This window comes from Chenopodium album, chromosome 12 (assembly GCF_948465745.1).
Source record: "Chenopodium album chromosome 12, dcCheAlbu1.1, whole genome shotgun sequence".
Taxonomy (NCBI): Eukaryota; Viridiplantae; Streptophyta; class Magnoliopsida; order Caryophyllales; family Amaranthaceae; genus Chenopodium; species Chenopodium album.
In genome coordinates, this window is record NC_137845.1 from 51,158,586 (window position 1) to 51,182,221 (window position 23,636).

The 23,636-nt window shown below is 36.5% G+C and overlaps 1 pseudogene; it reads left to right on the top strand.

Annotated features, from left to right (window-relative positions):
- The first annotated feature begins 11,191 nt into the window (after positions 1-11,191).
- The window catches only part of LOC145571299 (putative pentatricopeptide repeat-containing protein At3g11460, mitochondrial pseudogene), a 47,607-nt pseudogene continuing 35,162 nt past the window's right edge, over positions 11,192-23,636 (top strand).

Here is a 23,636-nt window from a genome sequence, read left to right on the forward strand (position 1 = left end):
AGTTACAAACCTATTATAATCAGACCTATACTCACAAGTTCCAGATTGAACTTAGTACACAGTAGGACCCTATCCTACCCAACCTAAGTCTCTGACTTAGATTCACTCGTACTCACTGAGTACTACTCACACTATTATATGCAAGGATGATTACACACACACACACACACCCAAGAACCCAACCAATTACAGAGTATAAACTCTAATATATGAGAGGTAAGCTACGCATGAAACCCGAAACAAATATGACAAAGTTAAAGACTTGGCAAACTTACACAATTAAGCACGCTTAGATTTCTTCACGCATAAACTCACAGAAAAATGTATTCGGATTTCTACTATTTATACAAGACTTGCTTGTATAGGAAGTAGGGTTTTCCAAAAGATAAACATGTTAATTTTCCTAAATCCAAAAACACTGTTTTTAAGTAAATCTATTTAGAAGAAAATCTTTTAGGAAATTTATTAAAGATAGATTATCTCAAAGAATAATATCTTTTTGATAATCGGTTTTTAAGAAAATAAATCTTGTAAAGAAAATCTTTTTCCTAAAAACTTATCTTTTTAACTTTCCAATTTTAAGAAGCTTGCCAAGATTTTGTCATGTTTCTAATAAATCTCATGCATAAACCTACTTAACATATTTACAACAATTCTGAAGATATAGACATTATTAAAACTGAATTGCTAGTTGCTGCGCCAATACACTGATTATGTAGGATGCTTGGGCTTCACGCAGTCCAAGACTGAGTTCCCGTTGTCAATTTCCTTCTAGTTTCAAACTGGAACTTCGCAGACCAAGTCAACTTCTTGACTTGCTGTCTTAAACACAGACCAAGTCAACTTCTTGACTTGCTGTCTTCAGGTTCCTGTTAAGGAACTTCGTTAGTTCCTGTGAGGGAACTCTTCTTCTATCTTCCTTAACTTTCCTTGAGTTCTCTTATGAGTCTTCAAAAGCTAGGCAACTCTTCCACTTCCAAAGTCAACTTCACCTGTCTAGATCACAACACTTAGTAACACTACTAAAATTCGGTCAAATTGCGACCGTTTTTCTACGACCGTCAGTTAAACGGTCGCAAAACCAGAAATCTGCGACCATTTTTTTACAGTCGCAAATTTACGACCATTTTTGAGGCGGTCGCAATTATTGCGACTGTTTTTACCCATTTACACCGTCGCAAGCATATTTGAATAATTCTTTTTTAAAAAATACATGTGAAAAATAATTTAAAATAAAAATAAAATAGTTGTGACCGCCTAAAACGGTCGCTGATTACGACCGCTTCAAAAACAGTCGCTAGTTGCGACCGTTTTTAACAGTCGTAATTAGTTTTTTTTTTATTTTTTTAAAAAAAGAAGTGGTATAAAAAGGGATTCCACCCTAACCCTAATAGGTTAAGTATAAAAAAATATCTCTCTTTCTGTTTTTGAAAACATTTCTTTTCGTACTCTATTTATGAAAATAGCCAGCCCAATTTAGTTTGGTCCATGATAAGGGTCCAATAATAGTGTAGTTGGGTCAGGCCCGAAAAGAGCTTTCCAACGATATATTATAAGCCCAATTCCGATGAATAACGAGGAAGTTATGGCCTAAATACTAAATTGGGCCCGAAATGATTTTTATATGCGGCCTAATGAACTAGAGGAGGGCCTATTAGTTATTATTCCTAAAGTTATTAGGATTGATTTTAATCTTCTAGAATATTTAGAAGGTTCTTTTTAATTCTAATAGTATTAGGATTGATAATTATATTTTAAAGAGTTTTATTTGGAATAAAATAAGCGTTTTATGATAAACTTGACTTTAATTTGATAAACACGGAATTTGCTGATTAATCATATTAAGAAGAGGATTTCGTACAAAAGCGCGTTTTATCTTTTAATTAGCGCAAAACGACAGAGTCTGTCGCCTGACGCTAGTGTTTGTCGCCAGACGCTAATGTCTGTCGCCTGGCGACAGAAGCCAGTTTTATTCAGATTCGAATTCTTACTCTTTCTATCGGTTTTCGGACTCTTTTCTTATAAATAGGGTCCTAGACCTCCGTTTTCAAATCACCCAGAATTCTCTAATTTTCTCTCTTCTCTCTCTTAAGCAATAGCTTATTCTTTCTCTCTCTAGCTTTCTAAACTAGTTTTTTCACAAACACCATACCGCATACATTAGTTCTAGACACACCTAGCCAAGTTCGAAGTTGCCTTCGCCCTAGACGTGAAAGGTTGATAATTTCTGGAGGTTTGGTCCCAAATCTCTATTTCAATTATTTAATTTAATTGTTTATTATTTTCCTTGAAGTTACTAACGCGTGTATTTTGTTATTAGAAAGAGATACGAGGCATCGAAGTAAGTAAATTATTGTTATTTTGATATAGAAATCATGCTTTGATTATTTTGATTCCTAGTATCATGTTTAGGATAACGACTAATATTTCTAATATCATGCATGTTTCTATGATGCTTCCTATTCTTTCTTTCTATCATGTTAGTGTCATGTTAGGAATAAAGCTTTGATCTTTAATGCTTAGTGACATGCTAGGATTTGTTATTAATCTTGTCAGTATCATGCCTAGGATCTTGCTAATGTTATTATGCTTTATTGAGATTATTGTGGATGATGATTGTTATTATTTTATGTTACTTGATATTATTATTGCTTGATCACGCCATCTCTTGTAGGATTAAAGGGAATTTGTACTTGTAATCACGCTTAATAAGATAATTAATAATCTTGTTTAGGCTAATAAGATTATAATTCAAGTGATCGCCAATAATAGTTTTGCTTGTGCATTAATATTCAATCAACATAGATCAAACAGGTTTAGGGTTAACCTATTGATTGTATGTTAGTTAGAAAGCGCACATAAATACGAGAAGAATAAAGTAGAGGCCTATTTAGGGCAGGTTCAATCTCTTTTAGGTTGGATTTGTACCTTTATCCCCGAACTTCTAGTCATGGTTCCAGACCTATTGGAGTTAACGATCTCCTGGATCGTTAAGGGGTGTAACCTTCACCCTGTGAACGGTTTACAAGTTCCTAAAACTTGTTGGCGACTCTTTTGCTCTAGCTTCCTTCCCTTTGGAGGCCACTATGCTTAAGTGTATGATCACAGTGGGGCTCAAGTGTGGGATGCTTGAAATATTCCCTACAATTCTCTGACTTTAATTGCCGGAAATCAGACAAAATTCAAAGAACTAGGTTCAAAATCGCACGACGAAGCTTTGTGAATTTCGTCACCGACACCAACCTTCAACCATCACCTCCATTACCACCACCGTCACAAGCACGAGCCCACCCTCCACGATCTCCACCGTCACAAGCTCATGCTTAAACAAGTTAATGGTTTTTAGGGTCAAATTCGACCATGAAAAGATTAGATCTATTCTTTTCATGGTCGAATTTGGCCTTATAAACCACATTCGAGGTGAAATTCAAAGTCCATTCGGGGTTTGAGGTATGTTTTCGTTTTTATATTTTTTTCTTGTTTGATTTTTTCGAATTTGGTTTGATTTTTTTTCGAATTCTCATGTTCGAATGTTTGATAATTTTTTTTTTATTATTTATGTTCGTTTTGGGTTTAATTTTCGTTTTGATTTATTGTTAATTTTTGGGTTTTATTTTTGTTAAATTTCAGTTTTATTTTCGTTTTGATTTTGGGTTTGGTTTTTGTTAATTTTGATTTTGGGTTTGATTTTGTGGTTTGATTTTGGTTTAATTTTTTGTTTTGTTTTTGGTGGTTAATTTTGTGGGGTTTTTATTGTTAATTTTGATTTAAATTTTGAATTTTGGTTTAGTTTCTGGTTGTTTGGGTTAAGATTGGAGGCGGTGGTGGGTGGGTAGAGGTGGTTTTGGGTTGGAGGTTGGCAGTGGTGGTGCGTGGGTAGAGGTGGTTTTGGGAGGTTGGCAGTGGTAGTATGTGGGTACGGTGTGAATGCAGGCTGGGTTGCGTAACTTGTTTCTGTTTTTTTTTAATAATTAATTAGCGACCGCGTCGTCGCAAATACCGTTTTTTGCGACTGCTGCTCTACCGGTCACAATTTTTTATATTTGCGACCGTCTTAGTACTTGTCGTTGAAAATAAAAAAACGGTCGCAATTATTTTGCGACCGTCAACCGGTCGTAATATTGTTTTTTTGCGACCATGGAAATTGCGACCATCGCTTTACGACCATTGACAGTCGCAATTGTTTTTTGCGACCGTTTTTGCTATTTTTGCGACCGTTTGTGGCGGTCGCAAAAACCTTAATTTTTAGTAGTGTAAAACTGTAAACTCTTATTAGTTTGAAGTTTGCTTTGTTTAAGTTCATCATCATCAAAACCTTTAAGCTTCAACAAACATATTACAACCACAGTCCACAGGAGGCAACAAGGCGAGTAAAAGTTGAAAAAAGTGATGGATAATCTGGAAAAGAGTGATTGTTTAAATATGATATGAGCAAAACATCATTATATGTATAGACGTAAAGTGTCTGGTTTACTTTTTTTAATTGGATTTTATGAAGTAGATTACAAGAGAAAACTAATTTTAAAATCTTATTTTGGTTATATACTCATTAAGATCTTATCGTTATCAAAATCTTTTATTAATTGGGAGAATAAATTATACTCGTACGAAGTATCAGTTTTCCAATCTGTTGGGTAGCTCTGGTTATGGAGGTTGTTGAAGTGTTGTTATTGGAGCCTTGTTGGTTGGTTTTGCCCACAAATTTAGGGGTTGTCCGGTTGTTTTATCCCTTGCTTGTTGGGTATGTGGTCCTTTTTGTTGCCTTTCAGGAGGGTGATTATATTCCCCTTGGAGCTATAAGGCTTCGGGTGCAGGGAAGTTTTCAGGTTGGATTAGTGATTCCCTTCACCGGTAGTTTGGGTGGTCTTCGTTGTTTTGTTTTGCAGGGGGTGGTGTTAATTGTGTGGGAGGGAGGTTTACCCTACATTTGGAGTTTGCAGGAGGTAGGTGATTTTGGGGGACATGGATTGTTTGTTATCCCTGTTATTTCTTGGTTGCGGGATGATATGGGTCGTCTTTTAGTTACTATCATCCCTTTGTTAGTTTTGGTGATGACAATGTCAGTCATCGCTGTTAATTTCAATCTTGAAGGAGGCTCCCCAACTTTAATGTTTGGGGTATGCAAAGTCCTCCATCTTGCACTCTTAGTTGGTAGAGTTGTAAGAAAGGAAACTGCATGTGGGTGTCAGGTTTCTTATGTTAGGGTCGTTTCAACTTACGACTCTCTTGATCTTCCCAGACTCTTAGGATGTAGCTTTGCATTTCGATCCCTGGGAGTGAAATTTTGTCAAAGGTTCGTTTGTTAACAACAGGGTGCTTACAATTGTCAGTTATTTCGTCTCTCTTTATCTTTCATTACAAACTTGTTTTGGTGTCAGTGCAAGTTCTAGTTGGTATGGTCCACCTCAAGTTCTTCGGTTATTTCGGCATCTCTTGGTCCACTTTACGGTTTTGGTAGGTTTTCTTTAGTTGTTCAGGCTCCACAATAACAAGTTTAGCGCAAGGCACTTGTGGTTTTATCAATTACTTTAGTCCTCCTGTGATAAGTGGCAAGGCGTGTATGGGGGTTTATTTCGATGGGTCGTTGCCTCGGCTTTAGTTCTTATAGCTTTTCTTTTGTTGTTTGTGTGTATGTTTAGGTGTGTTTTGTTGTTTTTTAGTTCTCTTAGGTTGTAATTTGCTTTTATTTATATAGTTCTCATTGTTCAAAAAAAAAAAGAAAAAAAAGTGCTACCTTATACAAGAATGCATGCTTACTTTCAATTAAAAATGTCTTACATGAATTTGAAGAGCTAAGGATGGTAAAAACAAATATGCAATATGCAAAATATTGAATTGACAACATGTTTCCAATAAAAAGTATTATTGTGGATAATTTTGCTATTTTTTTCAACACTTTTCATTTCATTCTAACTATAACTTTCTTACATATGTGATCTTCCGACGGAAAATCCGTCAGAAATTTCCGACCAAATTTTAAATTCCATCAGAAATTTCCGACAGATTTTACTGGTGCCGGAAAATCTCTTATGACGGAAAATTCCGTCGGAAAAGTGTTTCTGACGAAATTTCCGTCTGAAAATGTCATTTTTCCTACAAAAGCTTTTCCGACAACCAGTAAACGTGTTTTCCGACGGATTTTTTCCGTCGGAAATGGCCGGTTTTCTAGTAGTGACATAACCTCCCCTTTCTACCTTGGTCTTCAAGACCGTCTTGGAGATTTCATTACTCCAAATCGCCTCAAAGGTGATAATTATGATGAGTGGGCGGGTGATATACAACTCGCATTAGAGGCACGTCGAAAATTCGAGTTCCTCGATGGCTCTATTACTGCACCACTGGCTATAATGGTCACAGTTAGAGCTTTTCTTGCAATAGCAGCTTCTAAAAATTGGGAGCTACATCGAATGGATGTTCACAATGTCTTTCTTCATGGAGATTTAAAACGAGGAAGTATACATGAAACTTCCACCTGGCTTTGAGTCTTCTCACCATAATAAGGTATGTCGTCTCCAGAAATCATTATATGGTCTGAAACAAGCACCGAGATGTTGGTTTGCTAAACTGGTTTCTGCTTTGAAAAATTATGGGTTTTTACAATCCTACTCTGATTACTCTTTATTCACTTATACTAGCTAGAGGCACTATTCAAATTAATGTCCTTGTATATGTTGATGATCTTATTGTTTCTGGGAACAATTTTGCTGCTCTAACGACTTTCAAAGCTTATTTGAGTGATTGTTTTCATATGAAAGATCTTGGCTCTCTAAAATATTTTCTGGGTATTAAAGTTGCTCGTAGTTCTTCTAGTTTGTTTCTTTTCCAGAGAAAATACACTGTGGACATTATTTCTGAAGCAGGTCTATTGGGAGCAAAACAGATGGGCTTCCCTATTGAACAAAACCCCAAGCTTAGTTTAGCTAGTGGTGAAGTGCTCTCAGATCCTGAATCATATAGAAGACTCGTGGGAAGATTGATTTATCTTGTTGTCACTCGACCAGATTTGGCTTATTCCGTTCATATTTTGTCCCAGTTTATGCAGGAACTAAGAATTAAGCATTGGGATGTAGCTTTACGAGTTGTGCGATATTTGAAAGGCACCCCCGGCCAAGGCATTCTCTTACGAGTTGACAATAAGCTATCTCTGCAGGGTTGGTGCGACTCTGATTGGGCCACATATCCCATCACATGTAGATCATTAACTAGATGGCTCGTATTTCTTGGACATTCTCCTATTTCTTAGAAGACCAAGATACAAGACACTGTGTTTAAATCTTCAGCAGAAGCAGAATATCGGTTAATGTCCGTGTAATACCGTATTTTTATACGTATTTTATTTTAAATAAGTATTTTGTGAAGTATTTAAATAATTTGAAATAAATTATTTATGGCATTTTAATTATTTATTTTAAATAAGTTTGGAAATATTTTATAAAAGGAAAGTTTTATTTAATTAATTATTTCATTAAGTTGGGATTTAATTTAGTAAAGTTTTATTTTAGTAAAGTTTTATTAGGAAAAGGATTAGGAAATATTAAAAAAGGAAAGTTTAGGTAAGAAGGGTTTCTAGAGAAAGGAGTAAAAATATTCAACACTTGGGCAAATTAAACTGTGCCCAGAGTGGAGAATACCCAAGGTAAACTTTCTCTCCCTTCTCCTTTATTTCTTTTTCTTTTTCTTTCTTTTCCCCTTCCCCTTTTTGCACGGTCGGTCACCACCACACACCACCGGCCGCCACCACAGCCAGCGGCGCAACGGCCAACAGTCGTGGCGGCACTGGCAGGGCGTGGTAGCAGCCCAGCCGTGCCATGGCTGCTGCTGCTGCTGTTCGGCCTCCCTCTCGAAATATTTTTTTTATTCTTTTGTTAAAACCTAGATCTAATCATAAATTATGAGTTTTGTGATGGTTTTATGATGATTGATTTTAAGTATGATGAGAATTAATTTTCAGATTTTAAATTTAATTAAAAAGCCCCAATTTTGAAACACTAGATTTATAAATAATTGATTATTGAAGGAATATGATTTATGGTGGTTTAAACCTTTAATTTGAGGGTTTAAAAGTATAATTACAGCAAGTTTTCATGAATTAATATTGGTGAAATTTTTGTTAGTAAGCTAAAAATTAAGTTTCTTGAAGGAATTTTGACTACCCATTAATTGGGATTAAAGTATGAGGTTTTAAATTAATTTTTAGCTTGTTTTAATTAAATTATGAGTGGTTTAATAAGAGTATACATTGCTGGAAATTTGTGTGGAGTAGATTTTAATGCCATATTATGATTTTAGATTGTAGGAGACTTTGAAGTGAGCGATTTCTATTAGTCGTGGCGATTTTAAAATCGTATACAAGGTACATTCGCATACTTAGCACATTTTTGATGATGTAGTAACATGCTAGGCTTGATTATTTAATCCCAAGTAGTATCATGCTATATTATGATTGGAAATTGTGATTTGGTTTATATTGGTGATTGAATTATGAGGCATGATTTATTTGCGATGGATTGATGGTTGGAAAATAATTGCTTGGCAGGTTGAATATGAACCAAACTTTTATTCATGGCATGATAGAAAGCATGTTTAATTAAACTAAATGTTTAATTTGGTTTAGAATATTAAAAAGGGGTTCATATAATTTTTATTGATGTTATAAGCATAAGAAAGGAGCTATGTAAGTGTCTATGTACACGAGGAATAAATTATATGTTGGTGCCTTAGTGCACTTAAGGTGTTTCTAACACCGAGGGATAGGAATTGTGGCGCATTACGCGTTTAAGGTGTCTTTGACACCGAGGTAGATTTAAAAAGGGTTCAACATTAAATATTATGTGGTCACTAATTATTCAAGAATCAAATTGGTATGTTGATTGTTTGAAAAATTATTATAATTGAATGATTATGGTTTGAGAGTTATCACCAAATATATTAATATGTAAATAACGTAAAGTAAAAGAGATTACGCACCAAAACTCTTGGAACGTATATGCCTTGAGTATGAATATATTGGGGGGAGTTATGCGACTTTATATTTGATCATAACTTCTACTGGGAGTACAGGACGCCATATTTTCCTTTTATTATTATGCGCAGGAATTCCTCCACTCACGAGTGGTTCTTTTATACTGGCACGGTTAGCTCCCGTGTTAGTACCCCTTTATTGGGGCAGGTTAGGAGGGAACCCGTTCGATGCGTAATCAATACTAAATAAATTATTTAGTTACTTAGTTGAGAAGTCTTGTTGAATGTTGTGTGCTTGTAAATAGGTGCAACAAGGTAAGTAGTGTGTTGATAGGTGAAAGCATATTAGTGTGTTTAACTACGCTTATGTACTCAGTTTTGCTGATTGTGTGTTTGTGTGTTTGTTGGCCTTGTCTTTACCTTGGCCCTATGATGACCCATTTTTAATGGAGAGTAGTGGAAACAAGTAGAGAGAAGCTTTTCAGGTGATGAAGCATATTCATGATGGGCATGAGTAAAAAGCGAATCATGCTAGTTTCCATAAGTTTATGATGTGTTTATTGCTTTCATTATTTTATTATATTCTGTTTGTGAGACTAAAGCAAAGGTTTTGAATTGATTCGGTTTTGTTAAGGGCCTACAATGGTTCCAAGTTGTAGGTTGACTTTGTTTTACTTTGGTTTGACTTTACTTTCGTTGGTTGACTTTTTAAGTTAAATTGTTTTGAAGGTTTTTAAAACTAGTCTTCCGCTGTGTGTCTTTGATAGTTGCCTTAGCAAATTTCACGGTGGCGGTAATGTCTTAGAATTTCCAATTTTGAGTTTTAAACAGAGAAAAACAGGTATTTTAAAATAAAGGAATTTCTAGGGTATTATAAGCCGTTATTACTTGTGAATTGAAATGGTTAAAGGGGCTTCTTTTAAGTTAGGGTGTGCATCATGCAAAGGCCATTAAACTCTTTTGTGATAGTCAATCTGCCCTTCACATTGTTAAAAATCCTGTGTTTCATGAACGAACAAAACATATTGAGGTTGACTGTCATTTTGTTTGTGATGCTATTACTAGTGGCTTGATTGATCCATCATATGTTTCCACGCATGCGCAATTGGCTGACATATTCACTAAAGCTCTTGGAAAATCAAAGTTCGATGTTTTACTTAGCAAGTTAGGCATCTTCACTCCAAGTGCTCCAACTTGAGGGGGGGTGTTAGGATAATTATGGATTATTTCCAAGATATATTTTTGGTTTTATTGTTACCTTAATTATAGGAGCTAATTGATAGTGGAATATTGTGTATATCTTCTGATATTATCATATATTTATGATGTGATCTTGTATTATATATTGAGGTAATCAATACGAACAGAGGCAAGCAATTCACCCTGTTCCTAATTCTTCATGTTCTTGTTTGGAATCTTTGACTTTTAAAAAGTAAGAGAGAATCTTCTAAATTTCTCTCAATCTATAAGAACAAATATAGTCATGTGGTATCTAGTTTGATTTGTCTTGGTGAGTAGATTATTAATATATAACTTTTATAATTTTTGCTAATGTAAAATTAAAGATATTTGTGGTTTAAGATGGATAAAAATTTGCATCAATTTACGTAAATAGGAACATCTTTATGAAGCGGAGGGAGTATTCAATTACGTTTATTGTTATTTTTATTTACTTACATTCCTCTTATACCAAAACCATATCATTAATTTCCTAAAAGATAAAAAATCTTAAATTTTGTGATTGATCAAGATGAAATGGATCTTTAAATGGGAATTTGGGACATGATGGAATCAGAACCATTTGAGAAGAGGTCTAGTGTGAGATTATCTAAATTATGATGATGCTTTGACATGTAGTGCTCGGCTTAGATGTTAGCTTTTGATTATATGATGAAAATGGTATAAAACATGCTTAGTTAATCATTCCATTGTTCTGTACAACTGTTGTTATATTTAATTTCATGAGCTTAATTCACTGTGATTCTTATGTAGTGTGTGTTGAAAATTGCAATTCAGGCTTGCAGCTATCCCAGCCTCTAAGAGACTTCTGCATTACTGAGATAATTATTGGATGATCATCCATGGATTATTCTCAATCCTTTTGATTATCATTGCTCGATGGAACTAACGTACTTATCGTTTAGCTGCTCAATTGGGAATTGAGACTACTATGAGTGATTATCTGATAAGATGAATAATGTAGAAATGTGTAGCAAATTGTTTGTTGACCATGTACATTCGATGTGGGTCAGTTGATTCTGCTAACAGATTGTTTGATGAGACACCAGAGAAGAGTTTGATTACTTGGAATGCCATGATAAATGGATATGCACAAAATGGATTGTTAGAATATATGTAAATATATTCGGCTAACTTTGTATATAATTAGTTTGGTAATTGTATTTATCCTAGCCTAGTTTGTAGCTAGTTAGTTTCCTTACATAACTCTTGTAATTGTGTATTTATACCGATTGTGAATCAATGAGAAAGGAACGATCGATCTCTTTCAAGGTATCAGCTAAGGGTTTCGAACCTTGGTTTATCTATCCCTATCAAACGGCCCATCTCCCTGCTTCTTCCTCGACTCTTTTTCCTCTTCCGCTGCAACCTTTCCATGGCTAACAATTCGAAATATCACCCTGCCTTGACTATCACCAACGTGAAGTCTCTTATTCCGATAACCTTGGACGCCAATCATGGTATGTATCACTCTTGGGCTGCACTCTTCAAGGTGCTTTATAGGTTTCATGATCTCACCTATCACATCATTCCTCCTACGGAGGCTACAGAACTTGCTGCATTTGAGAAGTCTAAAAACACAGACCTTGCATTTTGGAAGTGATTAGATGTCGCGGTTCTCAACTAGATATATGGCTCCATATCTCCCGATCTCCTCACTGCTATTCTCCTCAAGGATGACACCGCTCAAGGTTCTTGGACTCGCCTCGAGTCTATGTTTTAAGACAATAAAGCATCCCGGGCCTCCCACCTTGAACAAGAACTTGCTGACCTTGATTTCGAGCCATTTTCATCCATTGACGGCTATTGTAATTGTAAGGAGGGTGTTCTCATCGTAGGGGATCCTTCTCCTTAGATGCCCATAGCCCTTAAAAAGCCTAGGACTTTACACTTGTTAGGGAGTATTAGGATTTGAATTCTTGATTGTTTGGGAGACCTTGAATTAGAAATGATACTCTGATCACGCTTTTTTGTAAGAAACAAGTAGGAGTCGCCAATGAGTTTTAGGAAAACTCATAAACCTCGTTCATGCCTTTCTCCCAAATGGAGTTCAAGGGATAATTAGCACGAATCGTAAGTTTACCCATGCCCAAATTGGTCTACATAAACCAGAAATGAGTTCGGGAGCGAGGGTACTAAAATAACGTTCCTTTTAGGGAGGAATCGCTATTATAGCCCTAGTTACGGCCTCTACTAGCTCTTTCTTTTTCACAATTTCATTACCAAACAATATATGCAACGTGATACCTAAAACTAAGTTAGTTGATTTTATTTACACACATTGATCACGTAGGAATTACATTACAAAGTCGTTATTATTTATTTAATTCAAGTTCGTGAGAGGAACAAAATAAATAAGATTCTCCTTGGCTTAAGTGATCACTAAACAATTAATTATTCAATTCTATTCTTTTTTAACGCAAGATACTATGTGAAATTAATTAATTAGAAATCCGTTTAAAGTGATCAAACAACACTAATTAATTAATTAAAGTCCTTTTAAACAAAAAAAAATAAAGGTGATTGATCTAAGTGCTCGGGAATTTACCACTTCTTTTTGCTAGATCTTCGTTTAGAACACTTATGGACTCCTTCTTGTTCGGGAACCTCCACCGTAGTAACAAAGATTAAGAGGGATGAGTGTTTAGGACAAGAGGGTTTGGTTGCACACAAGTTCACAATATTTCTGCCAGTAATTTAGGTTAATTTTCTGTGTGTTTGAACCTCATATTAAGCCCCTATTTATAGGGAAGGGATACGATTAGGGTTTTGAGCATTCCATCGCAGCAGGTGTCGTGCGCATCTGAATGGGTTGCGCGCGAATGACCAGCGCAAGTGATTTAGTTGCGCTGCTATAGACAGCGCGACTGACCAGCGCAAGTGATTTAGTTGCGCTGCTATAGGCAGCGCAACAGATTGTCTTGCGCTGCTATAGGCAGCGCAACAGATTGTCTTGCGCGCAGTATTATGGTAAGATTCGATTTCATATTTTTATAAAATTCTGAATCTTCCGCAAGCGCATCACTAGAGGTTGTGCTGGGTGTTGCGCGCTACCTTGTGAGTTACGTGCGCCAGACCAATGCGACTCTTTGAGATGCACGCGGATTTATCTGCGGCAGCATCAATTTTAACCTAGGCGCCTCTAAATCCGTCATTATTAGGGTTTAAGCTCGGGCTTAAGCCTAATATGATTGGGATTAGTTGATTGGACCTTAATGCTTTTGCTTTTGGGTTAGGCTAGCTTATTTTTATGTTCTTGCAATTCAATCAGTAATCCACAAGTGTTCTTCACGTTAATCCAACACGAAGATGGTTTTATTTATCGTCATTGCACTTCCTGTCGGGACAGGAGGCTAAAAGTAGATGTCTATAGTTAGCGCCCACTTTGATCGAGTCTAGGATAGACGAGGATTAAAGTAGCCAAGGAAATAAATCTTAGACTTTTTCTGCGGAGAATCTTTCAGAAATGTTTAAGGATGTCGAAACAATCCTTGGTTCGCTAAATGCTTGAGACAAATAGTTGTTAAGGTCATAAAAGAGTACTTTCTAGTCTTAACGCGCTAAAGAATCTAGATTGATCCTTTGCAATTGTTGAACGCTTTTACAAGTAAAGGCGTTCTGGGTGATGTCATTTCATGAGAAGAGAACGATTTAAAAAGGATTAAAGGGGATGATGTCCTCCCAATCATGTCATCGTTGGTCTAAAGTCCCTCGATACGTCATTGAAACTTTAGCCTGATTTTAACAAGTTTGAAAAGATGATAAAAGAGTGTTTCGGCTTTCGCAGCCTAAATGACATGCTAAAGTCGTATCACCTTATCAAAAATAATTCCTAAGTCCACTAACTATGCAGATAGGGAAGAAGGGTCGAACCACAGGGAAACAAGTCAATTTATTCCTAATTAATTAAGAGTAATCTAAATTATTAAGTAACCAATTTGTTGTTATATAAAGGAACTATACTACGAAGAATAAAAGTAGGGAGAAATAAAAGTAGGGGGAAATCAATGAAGAAAAGACCTAGGGCATAGGTTCACCAATAAATAATATTAAAACATAACAATCAATCATCAATGCATCAATTAATCAGATCATAAAGGGCTTTCGCTACATATTACAATCACAGAGGTAATTTACCGGTATTAAATCTCATCTCTCGAATCTCGACTTAACCATTTATAAATTAGTCCGCCTATTGAAACTAAGCCTAAAAAACAATTCTCATCTCTCGAATCTCGAATCAACATTGCTAAACTGATACATAAAATACCTGCGCAAGTCTAGTTGCATAGCATTAAATCAATCAATAGGAAATTAATTAAGCGTTGACAATCAACAACAATAAATTACCCCTTCATATTATTTATGGGTCCCCATAAACTCTAGAAAGAAAACTACTGTAGACACCCATTTGTGTCTCCCCAAAACCAAACCCAGTGATGAATGCCTTGCACGTTGTGTTATTATCGAATTAGGTGAAAGTGGTTCGAAAGTCAAGTGTTGCGGTTTAGTTTTAATTAAATTTTTTTCTCTCTGTTTTTGAAAATGACTTTATTTATTTGAAAAAATCCATTTCAGTTTATTTTGGTCCATGATAAGGGTCCAATAATGGTGTAGTTGGATGGGGCTCGAAGAGACCTTTCCAACGATATATTATAAGCCCGATTCCGATGAATATTGAGGAAGTTATGGCCAAAATACTAAACTGGGCCCGGTTATTTATTTTAATACGGCCCAATGATCTAGAGGAGGGCCCGATGTTAATTATTATTCCTAAAATTATTAGGATTAATTATAGTTTTCTAGAAGTTTCTAGAAAGTTCCTTTTAATTCTAATATTGTTAGATTTAATAATTAATTATTTTTAAAAGATTTTTATTTGGAATAAAATATGGTTTTATTATCTTAAAAATATATTTTATCTTCTGTACGGATTCCGTAGATCAAGTTGATTAAAGATCGGATTCCGCGTGAAGAAAAACGCGCTAATACAGGCTGTCGCCAAACGACAAGTCTGTCGCCACGCGACAGACCTTGTCGCGTCGCGACAGAGTTAATTCTTGGCGGCAGCGTGGAGTTTTATTCCTTATCAAATTCTATGTTTTTCCGGATTATTTTCATTATAAATAGCGTCCGAATCCTTGTTTTCAAAATCATCAACTATCATCTACAATCATCTACAAACAATATTCTCATCAACTCTTTCTCTCTTTCTCTTATTCTTAATTCTTTTCTTTCTCTCTTTTTCTAAACTACCTTTTTACATACAATATTCCGCACTCACAAGACTTAGAGTCTCTTAGCCAAGTTCGAAGTTGCCTTCGCCCTAGACGTGAAAGGTTGATAATTTCTGAGGGTTTGGTCCAAATCTAGTCTAAACTTTATTTAATTTGATTTCAATTTAGTTCTTTAATTATTCTTTATTATTTTCATTGAAGTTTACTAACTTGTGTATTTTGTTATTAGAAAGAGGTACCAGGCTTCAAAGTATGTAATCTTATTACTCTCTTTCAATATAGAAAGCATGCTTATTATTGTTTTATGATTCCTAGTATCATGTTAGGATGTTTAATATTCCTAGTATCATGTTAGGATGTTTTTAATGATTTCTAATATCTAATATCATGTTAGTACCATGTTAGGTTTAAAGCTTTGATCTTTATTGTTTAGTGACATGCTAGGATTTGTTATTAATCTTGTTAGTATCATGCCTAGGATCTTGCTATTATATTTAAGCTTTATTATTAACATGATGATTATTATTTATTTATTGTTTATTATTATGTTGCTTGATATTTATTATATTTTATTGTTATTGCTTGATCACGCCTTTTATGCAGGTTTAAAGGGAATTTGTACTTGAAATCACGCTTAATAAGATAATTATTAATTTGGTTTAGGCTAATGTGATTTTAACTCAAGTGATCGCCAATAATAGTATTATTTGTGCATTAATATTCAACCAACATAGATTAAACAGGGTAGGTTTAATATAATGTTTGTATGTTATTCGAAAAGCGTACATGAATACGAGTAGAACAAAGTAGAGGCCTATTTTATAGGCGGGTCCTTTCTTTTGTAGATTGGATTCGTACCTTCATCCCCGGACCCTGTTTGGTTCTAGACCTTATGGAGTAGTTGATGGTCCTTTTGGATTGTCTTTTTTGGGTTTACAAATTCCTAAAACTTGTTGGCGACTCTTTTTGCTCTTTGTCTTTCCCTTTGGAACGCCACCGTACTTTAGTGTATGATCACAGTGGGGTTCAAGTTTGGGGTTATCGTAATGCTTGAAATATTCCCTACAGTTTTTGGCGACTCCACTGGGGAGGATTTCTATTTATATTCCTGAAATTTATTTAAATTTTAGCAATTATTTAGAATGAGCGGATGAGACTTGAAAAATTCTAAGTATTTCATGTGCGTGATTTGATTAACATTATTGTCATATGCATTAAAAGGTCCTCATGGGAGCACCCCATGAGTCAATCCATAGGAATTTTACACGTAGGAAATTTGGGAAATATCTTTCATGACTAGAATCGAAAAGATGATGCGAAATCTGGAAAATTCGAAGGACACAGAAACTTGCCAAGGCATGTAGGAACTAGCGTCTAGAAAACAGGGCTTGTCGCCCGTAAAAAGTTTCTGTCGCCTGGCGACAGTCCTGTCGCCTGGCGACAGAAGCTTTTTTGCGGCGACAGTCCCTGTAGTCTGGCGCCAAGTTCTTCCAATACCGAGCCAGGGGTCTGTCTTCTTGCTTTGACCATTTCTAGTGTTGTTGGCTCGATTTTGCTTATTGATTGAGTCATTTTCTCACTTTTCTGAACCCATATGTGTTCTACATATGGAAATAACCCTCTGGGGGTTCCTGCTTCACCTGCCCAATGGAATATCCCACGATCATGTGCAAAGTTCAGATTTGGGTACGTGTAATGTTTGTGAATCCACCAAACCATAGGAGTCGAGTCCGAGCTCATCTCGCACTCGCGGAATCCTGTCCATTCGCTCCAACCCTCCCGGTAGGCTTGTGTGCAATGCATATGGATTCTTAACCATGGACCTTTTTGACTTAACCCATATCCTCGAACTTTAGAGAACTAGAGCCATGGTTAGGTTGCAAACTCATCTTGTGACTATGTAAACTACTTGTGCACCCTTGCTTGTATTTATTATATGTACTAACCGTTTGTTTGACTTGTGTTAAAGACTAAATAAACTGACTAATGACTAAAAGGACTTTGTCTAATTAATTAATTAATTTTGAATTAATTAAAGGCTAATAATTTAATCAATTCGACTTAGTACGACTTTAGGCATGTCCATTTAGAGTAAAATTGCTGGAAACAGTCCAGATTAATGTTCCAGCAATGGCGCAGGAATTTGGACTGTGGCGCTGCAGTCTAGTGTCTGTCGCCCGGCGACAATTTTGTCGTCTGGCGACAGACTCTAAACTGTGGCGACAGTCCTGTTGTTTTTAGCGACAGTCCAGTTCTTTTGCTCGAGTCATCACGACGAGTTTGATTAACAGTCTACTAATCGGATTAATCAGTTTGTTAATGGTTCAAACCATGTTTAAGTCTTTAATTGAGTTTAGGCACTTAAAGTCCCATGGTCATACACTAGTAGTCAAAACATGTCACTCACATACACATAAAGCACACACATAACATGTTTGTCACATTATGACCATGTCTAGAGAGTCTTGAATGCGTGTTTTCCGTCATTTTTTTTAGGGGGGTAAGTCGGATATTAATCCTCCAATTTTTAAATTCCCTTAAAATATATACCCCATTTTTCATCTTTTTCACTTTTTCTTTTAAATCTTTTAAACATAAAGTCAAGTCAATTAGAGTCAAATATTAAAACAAATATGGTTTAAATTACAGCGCGTGGTCAAGAAAGGAAGGGCGTTTAATCAAAGACAACACTTTTGTTCAAGTTTTACTTTTCGACAAACCAGTCGGTAGGAAAAGGAAAGCTAAGAAGGCAATGGCTAGTCAAGAAGAACTTAATGAAGTCAAGGGACAGGTAGCCAACTTGGCTGAGATGTTGCAAAACCTATCGCTGCAAATAAGTAATCCTGAAAAACAAAAACAAATGGACCTAATCCAGGAAAGCTTGGGCAAATTGTCCAGCGACTTTAGATTTCAAGAGATTAGCTCCCAAGGGGTCTCGGTGGATAAGGACCTTCTTCCACAAAAGTTCAATCCCAATGACATCCCTAAGTTCAAGGCCATGGATAACCCCTATTTTCATTTAAGAGCTTTTGAAACTGTAATGAGTATTAAGGGGATAGATAGAAAGGCATTTCATTCTGTATTTTCACTATCTTTAGAAGCTGTATGTCAACAGTGGTACTTTTCACTTGATAAAGAAAAGACTTCTAGTTGGGAATCTATTGTGAGCGCTTTCATTGAAAGATATAAATGCAATATACAAGTTGAAACCGATCATAGAGAATTAGAAATGCTGAAATAAAAAGAAAACGAGGGTTTTACCTCCTTCTTTAATAAATGGAGGGAAACCACTGCAAAAATGGTTGAAGTGCCTAGTGAAAAGGAATCCGTCAGGATGTTCATTAAAAACCTCCAAGAGAAATATTCTAAGCATCTCAAATATCAAAGCAACTTAAATACTTTCAAAGCGGTATATGACATTGGAATTAACATTGAAGATGACCTTGCTAAACAGAAAACTGCTAATAACAACTCAAGTAGTGGCTGGAAAAATAAGAAGAACGACAATCCTTCTTCATCCAAATCTACCCACTCAAATAATGTTAGCACTTTTCCTCTTAATGAAGTATTGGCAATGAATAATAATCAAGGACAAAAGAAACCATTTAGGAAGAATTATACTCCTATTGGTAAGAGTAATGACACCGCATTTGATCGTTTACATGCAAAAGGTCTTATAACTCCTATTGGACCTTTTGGGGACCCACCTGTCGAAAGAAGAACGGCTAGCTGGAACCCAAATGAACATTGCAAATATCACCAAGGTAGGGGTCATCCTACAGAAAACTGTTGGAGATTAAAGGAAGCCATTCAAGATTTGATTGATAGTAACAAGCTCCCATTACCTCCTGCAAGTAAGAAGCCAAGTATCAATACTGCACCGCTATCGGATTCTTTGGCTATTTCCGAGAAGAAAACCAAGAGGATCCGTCTAGCCTCATAGAGCCTATCGAGACCATTGAAGAAGAAATCTTTGAAGATGCTCTCGAATTCTCCGGTCAGGAACCCGCAACTAAGCAAGAAGTATTGGCATTGACATTAATACTTTCGGAATTAAAAGAATTAATCTCACAAACCTTCGAGGCCATAAAAGAGAAAAATGAGTTGCTTAAAAATAAACCTCCTCTTAAGCCAAAGAAACCATTTCCTTTCCAAGTAATTGACACTCCCAAAAAGAACAATAGGAAATATACTCCAATTGGGACATCATACACAAACATGTTCAAAATGCTCTTCGAGAACGGAAAATTTCAACCTCTCGAACCAAGACCATTTGAATCACTGAAAAGGACAGACAAATATTATTGTGCATATCATCAATCAGGAGGACATACAATAGAGCAATGCTTCAAGTTTAAGGACTTGGTTCAACGTTTGATTGATGAGAAAAAGTTAGTTCGACTTCCACAAGATGCCACGATTAATGGAGTATGGGACAGTGACGATGAGGATGTGTACCTCAAAGATATTGAAGAAACTCCTCTATCAACAATATACCCAGTAAGTGACATTTGGGACGAGGAGGATTCACCCATAGATGTCCTCACTAGGTCCGGAAGAATACAACCTCCCATCTCAACACAACCCATACCTTCTATTCAGCAAATTCCCGTGCCTATTATAGAAGACAACGATATTGTCAAACAGCTGAAAAAGGACTAAAGTAGAAATGAACGTATGGAAACTTTTAGCCACATCTCGAGAACATAGAGTCGCAGTCATGGATGCACTGGCTAAGGTAGGCATAGATTCGGACACCACTCCTGCGGGACTTTCAAACTTCCTCACGAGCGATCTCCCAAGTCCAATTAATTTGGTCACTTTTTCGGATAAAGATCTACCACCGGAAGGTGACAAACACAATAAAGCTCTAAACCTCACAGTCATATGCAAAAGAATGAATGTCCCTATGACTCTTGTGGATAACGGTTCAGCAATTAATGTGTGCCCACTTAGAACCGCAAGAATGTTAGGAATAAGAGATGAGGATTTATCCCCATCAACCCAAGGAATAAGAGCCTATGATAATTCACGTCGTCAAGCATTAGGGACGATCACTATGAATGTAACTGCAGGCGCAATTGAACATGCTACTACATTTCAAGTAGTAGATATCAAGGCATCTTTTAACTTGCTATTAGGACGCCCTTGGCTTCATGATTTAAAGGTCGTCCCTTCGTCTCTCCATCAACAAGTAAAGGCTATAGTTGGAGGCGTTCCAATAACCATTGATGCTTCATCTATGAGGATTAAAACAGTAGAAAATCCACTAATTAATGTGGAACACGACGAAAACGATGAAGATTTGTGGGGCTTTAGCGAAGAGGTCTCCTTAATAGGGGAAGATGAAAGGACCCCTCTTCATTATGACCTCCACTCAAACATGATAACAAATGCTATCCTAAGAAAACAAGGACACTTTCCTGGAATGACTCTAGGAAAGAAGAAAGAAGTAGCTAAACACATGGGCTTACCTGGCCTCCCTAAATTGGATACTTTCGGACTTGGTTTTGAACCAACCCTCGAAGACCTTAAACGAGCCCAGGAAAAATCAAAAGCACGAAGAAATGCCCGTATACAAAAAAAAGGAAATACCCATGGATCAATATCCTCTCACTTTAAACGGGCAATTTATAAGAGAAGGAGAGGATTACCCTTGTCACGAATTTCCTGAACCTTTTGTTGTAAATGGTATAAGGCAGCCTGGATTCGAAATCTTTTTGGATTGTTGTTTCCTAGACGAGATCCCAGCCCCAACATATAAGGAAAAAACACCCCCTTGTTTCGACTTTAATGTCATGGGACTCCTCTTTGGAAGGGAAAAGAACGAATCAAGATATGCGGAAGATGATTCTTCACTCATCCAAGCAGTTCTCCAAAGCGAAAATTTCGATCCCTCCGAACTTATCACTCCAATAGAAGATCAAGAGCGTGGATGGCGTTAGACAGCGAAGATAGTTACTATAAATGGAAAGAAGATTTCAATAACTACAGGGCAGGGACCAATATTCGAAGAGTCGTCTGAGTCAGAGTCAGAGTTAGAGTCTTCCCTCGTCGAGTCTTCTAAGTCTTTAGTTGTAGCACCCTCACCTTCTTTCTCTACTCCTAGGATAGTTAGCAATCAAGTCCCGACGGACATCTCTTTATTTGATGTAATGATTTCTGAGTTTAATAATATGTCTTCTTCCCCTTATTCCTCTTGTTTTTCTTTATCTAAAGATGACGAGCATTGCTTAACTAATGATGAAAATGACAAAGAAATAATTAAAGCAATGGAAACACTTGAAAATAAGACACCAATAATTGAGAATACAGAAACAGTCGATATCTCAAAAGATTCAACCATTAAAAGAGAAGTTAAAATCGGACTGACGCTAAACGAAGAAGAAAGAACCGATTTAATTAATCTACTTAAAGAATTTATCGATGTATTTGCTTGGTCATACGAAGATATGCCAGGCATTAATAGAGAAATAGCTCAACACACTATACCATTAATTCCAGGAATGAAACCTGTAAAACAAAAGTTACGTCGAATGAAACCCAACGTGGCCCTTAAAATAAAAGAAGAAGTACAAAAACAAATAACTGCAGGTTTCATCCGGGTATCTAAATACCCTGAATGGGTCGCCAATGTTGTCCCGGTTCCGAAAAAAGATGGTAGAGTTCGAATGTGTGTCGACTATCGAGATTTAAATAAGGCAAGTCCAAAGGACGACTTCCCTTTGCCACACATCGATATTTTGGTAGATAACACAGCAAACCATGCACTTCTCTCATTTATGGATGGATACGCAGGATACAATCAAATCCTCATGGCCGAAGAAGATATGGAGAAAACAACATTCATAACACCTTGGGGTACTTATTGCTATACGGTAATGCCATTCGGGTTAAAAAACGCGGGTGCTACTTACCAACGAGCAGCAATTGCCCTACTCCATGATATGATGCATAAAGAAGTGGAGGTCTATGTGGATGATATGATTGTAAAGTCAAAAGACCGCCAAGGACATCCAACAGACTTAAAGAAATTCTTTGAAAGATTAAGAAAATACAACATGAGGTTAAACCCCTCTAAATGTGCTTTTGGAGTTACCTCAGGGAAACTCTTGGGTTATGTCATAAGCTCTAGAGGAATAGAGATAGATCCCACCAAAATTAAAGCAATCATGTCCATGCCACCGCCCAAAACCGAAAAGCAAATTCGAGGATTTATTGGCCGGTTGCAATACATAAGTAGGTTCATATCCAAGTTAACCACGATATGCGAACCAATATTCAAAAAGCTTAAGAAAAATGTACCAATCATATGGGACGACGAGTGTCAAAAAGCCTTTGAGAAGATCAAAGCCTATCTTGCGAATCCTCCCGTATTAGCCCCAGCACTCCCCGGAATACCCTTAAGACTATACTTAACCGTCACAAAAGAAACTATGGGAGCTATGCTCGCACAAGAGGTAGAAAGCAAAGAAAATGCTATTTACTACTTAAGTAAAAAAATGCTCGAATATGAAACACGCTACACCCCATTAGAAAAGCTGTGCCTCGCGTTGGTGTGGGCCACAACTAAATTGAGACATTACATGCTCGTGCATACCGTTTACGTAGTCTCACGAATGGATCCCCTAAAATACCTATTCGAAAGATCTACACTTAATGGACGAATCTCAAGATGGATAGTAAATTTGGCCCAATTTGACATAAGGTTTATGCCTCAAAAAGCAATTAAAGGATCAGTGGTCTCGGATTTTCTAGCAGATTTCCCAATAGAAGATTCAACACCCTTAGAAGAGAATGAATTCCCGGACGAAAATTTAATGATGACAGAGGATGATACATGGACTCTATATTTTGATGGAGCCTCAAACCAAAAGGGGTGCGGCGTAGGAGTCTTATTAGTATCACCTAAGGAAGAACATGTCCCTATATCCATCAAATTAGATTTCGACGTCACCAACAACGCAGCTGAATATGAAGCATGCGTGGTAGGCCTCGAAACTGCTTTAGCCTTAGGTGTAAAGAAACTCCGGATATTCGGAGATTCATCCCTAATTATTAATCAAATCTCCAAAAGATGGAAGGTTAGGAGTGAAAGTTTAGCTCCTTACCAAACATATCTGGAAACCCTCACCGATCAATTAGAAAAAGTGGAATACACTTACTTACCTAGAGAAGAAAACCAATTCGCCGACGCCT